The 3735-nt window shown below is 48.9% G+C and overlaps 1 long non-coding RNA gene across 1 annotated transcript; it reads right to left on the bottom strand.

Annotated features, from left to right (window-relative positions):
* Window positions 1-1190: 1190 nt before the first annotated feature.
* On the bottom strand, window positions 1191-2508 carry LOC146895123 (uncharacterized). The gene is made up of 2 exons (XR_015000732.2): window positions 2235-2508; window positions 1191-1546 (listed from the first exon to the last, which is right to left on the bottom strand). It is a non-coding gene; the product is annotated as an uncharacterized LOC146895123 (long non-coding RNA).
* Window positions 2509-3735: the final 1227 nt, after the last annotated feature.

The following is a 3735-nucleotide window of genomic DNA, read 5'->3' as shown; positions in this document are numbered from 1 at the left end:
TGTTTTCCACATCAACAGGACGCAAACTAGATAAGACCTGAGTTCAAATCTCCACTATTGTTGTGAAAAACCAGGTGCAGCGGTGTCTGTAGCCCCAGTGCTGGCGTGCGGAGACAGGATACCTGGAGCTCTCTGGCCATCCAGCCTAGTCTATCACTCAGCTTGAATGAGAGAGTCTGCAACAAAAAATACACTGGAAAGCCGGGCGGTGGTGGCGCACGCCTTTAATCCCAGCACTCGGGAGGGAGAGGCAGGCAGATCTCTGTGAGTTCGAGGCCAGCCTGGTCTACAAGAGCTAGTTCCAGGACAGGCGCCAAAGGTGCAGAGAAACCCTGTCTTGAAAAACCAAAATAAATAAATAAATAAATAAAATAAAAATACAGTGGACTATGACCAAAGATTGTGATGGAAAAAAACATTGAACGTCTGAATCTGATCTCTACATGTATGAGGGCATATATGTCTCCCAAAGTAAGCTGACATTAGCCTATAAGACCTTTCCTCCTCAATCTAGATGGACCTTATGCCATACTCTGAAAGGAGAAGGGTTGCATGAAGCCAAGAGGATTGTTCAAGGAACCAGGCCTTGCTTGATCTACCTGCTCTGCTTTTGAATGTAAGATGGTGTTCTTCATGTCCCGTCACATTTGGACCGGGCTGTCTATTTCTGTCACACGGTGCCACAAGGCCTCCATAAAATATCAAAGGGGGGGGGCCTTCAGATTGCTGAGCACTGGAGGCTCGTGGAGGGCAGCACGCCCAAAGAAGGCTGCAAGTGTTATTCCGAGCTCTGTGAGCCCCCTGACAAGTTAATCAACCAGAGGAGGTGGCTGTGGGAACTGTGATCATACATAACCTGTCCATCACGAGGTCTGGAAGGCCGGAGCAGTAAAACAGGAGCAAGATGAGCAACGGGGATGAGGATTTTGGAAGCTGAGAATAAAGAGGATCGTTGAACGTAGTAGAGCAAGAGAGAGAACCCGCTGGAAAGTTGTACTATTAGGCAGATTAGGACCCACTTCTCCGTGGGGTGGAGAATGTATTGGTAACAAGCAGCACATCTGTCTCATGTCGCCCTTCAGATTCAGGTGTGTAGCACCTGCACTACCTGTCGGTATGCGAGCCGGGAAAGGGGCTGGAGATTTAAACACATATGCACACTGACAGAGACACGGGGACGTGGGTCTTCCTTGATACAAGAACGCCAACTTTATTGTGCTCCAGGGAAGCTTATATAGGGATCCTTAACTGATAGCCACGCCCCAGCCCCTGGGATTTTCAGCTGTAAAACCCGTCAGGAACCACTTCCCTGCCATCAGGAACTCACGAGGGTCTGGTGCTCAGAGCAGCTGCAGGCACAGGAAAACAAGTGGTTTACTCCGCTCACTCGAGCAGGCAAAGGGTCTGAGGCAGTCAAAGAAAGTCAAGGGGCCAGGAGTCTGCAGCCCCTAACACAGGTGAGGGTCGACAGAGGAAATGGACTGACCAGCTCTGCGTGGAACAGGAACCTATACCCATTGGATTGTGAGCGACGGTGGACCTGAAGCTGCAAGAGAAGAAAGAGGGCATGGGGGCGGAGACAGGGCCGTTTCAAAATGAGGCCCTGGAGAAAGTACTAATTTCTCTAGTGTCAATTTCAACAAACACATAGTCCCGTGCCCCCCCCCCCATCTCCCCCACCAAGACTTTTCCTTTTCTCCTGTAACAGCCTAGGGTGGCGCTTATTATGCAAAGGACCCCGCGCAGTGGGTAGCTCTTGACGCCTTGGCTTTCTTAGTGCTTCCACAAGGGTTAATAGCGGGGTGGGGGGGGGATACCCCCAACACCGCAGGAGAGCCGCAGGGATTCCCTGGGCGGCGGGGCTCCTCCTTTGACCTAGGCCTCTCTGTCCTAACCCTGTGTCCCACCAAACTGCCTAGGAGGGAGGGTGAGGGGATGAAGCAGAGAAGCTTTAGTTGTCCTCAACTGCTTTGACCTCATTCTGGGTTTCTCAGTCCGGGCTATGGGACTTTAGAAGGGACTTGCAGACTGCTTTTGTAGCCGCGTCTTTATCCCAGGTGTGATTACAAATGAGGGAGTTTTGCACCGGATCCCCAGTTCCTCCTTTCCGCAGGTTGAGGAAGGCTGGTCGTAGAGACCGCCCCGTTTGTGGGCGGAACAGGCTCCGCCCAATGCAATGGGAACAACTAGTGACTTCCATCAGCCCTTCCAGGAACGTGGCGCAACCTTAGTACCTTTGTGTTTATCCGTAGTGCAGGCCTGGTCTGTGGGGTTTGGCATTTCCAAGCGAATCGCCCCCATCGCATGCACTCCACCAACATTGTATTTCCTTCTTCCTTTCGGTCACACCTTACTGTTTCCGGAAAGACAGGCAAACTTCCAGCCCTTTCCTGTTTCTGTTCCAGCAACTGGATGAATATTCATCCTCACAGCCACATGATTCAGATGCCGCTGTCTCTTTTTAGAGTAAACAATCGAGACTTAGAGGCTCCTTTCCCAACAGCACCAAAATAGTAGGGGGCAGAGTTCAAAATGGACTCCATCTGCCTTCCTAACTCTTAACATTTTATGTCAATCCTTCCATGCCGTGCCCTCTAGAAATGGCCCAGTGTGGTGGGTAGGGAGACAGCAAGACAAACTAACGATAGCTCAGAGTAGGAAGGCGTGAGTCTATATGATTCAGAGAAATACCCTAGGAAAATAAAATTTCCCTGGTAATAAAACATAGCTGAGACACAAGTGGTTCAGCCCTGGAAGTAACAGGTGCAAAGGGCAGAGGTCCTGGGACTTCAGAATGTAAGAACTACAAGGCCCGTGGGGGTGCGCACCCCTTCATTTCACTAAGAAATAAGTGGAGACACAGTAAGGGTAGTTAATTATTTAGGACCACCGCAGAAGAGTCATGAGGCAGGGTTGGAGCTCGGGTCTCAGGTACGCTGCCCTTTCACCTGAGGTCAGTTTGATTTTTGCTACTTCGTTAAGACTTTACTTTTTGTATTTTTAAAGCTGCCTTCACTTAAGTAAATAATCCCCTTCCACTCATGCTGAAAACCGTAATTAAACACCACTGTAGTCTCTCTCTCTCTCTCTCTCTCTCTGTGTGTGTGTGTCTGTCTCTCTCTGTGTGTCTCTGTCTCTCTCTGTCTCTCTTTCTCTCTCTCTGTCTCTCTCTGTGTCTGTCTGTGTCTCTCTCTGTGTCTCTGTCTCTCTGTCTCTCTTTCTCTCTCTCACACACACACACATATAGAACTTGTGGAGAAGAGGTTCAGCAGGAGGAGTTGGAAAAGGTAAGGGAGGAAAGTGTGGATGAATATAACCAAACTCCATTCTATATACACACATGTGAAACTGTGAAAGAATAAGGAATACAGTTTCCTTCTTTCTTTCTTTCTTTTTTTTTTAACCCACAAAGGTCACTCCTGTGAAAGCAAGCTCATTTTTTTTCCCTCCTTAACAATGGGCCTTGCTAGTACTTTAGATTCCTTTGTGGTACCGCGTCATCTAAACAGACACTCTTTAGAGGGGAGAAACAAGGGACATGGAGAAGCAACTTTCCCAGGATCAAGCTGCATGCTTGGTCTTGTGCTTTCCTGCTCGCTATAGTGCTAAGGACACAGTGAAGAAAGGAGGGGCCCCAAAGAGTGTTTAGGATGTAAATGTTTAGGATCTCAGAGCAAGGGATTGCTAAACACTCAGTGCAGAAACCTGGATTCTCATATTTACTTGAGGAACTGG

This window comes from Myodes glareolus, chromosome 3 (genome assembly GCF_982192425.1).
Source record: "Myodes glareolus chromosome 3, mMyoGla1.1, whole genome shotgun sequence".
In the NCBI taxonomy this organism is placed as follows: domain Eukaryota; kingdom Metazoa; phylum Chordata; class Mammalia; order Rodentia; family Cricetidae; genus Myodes; species Myodes glareolus.
The sequence above is the reverse complement of the archived record's forward strand: the minus strand, read 5'-3'. Positions and strand labels throughout refer to the sequence as shown.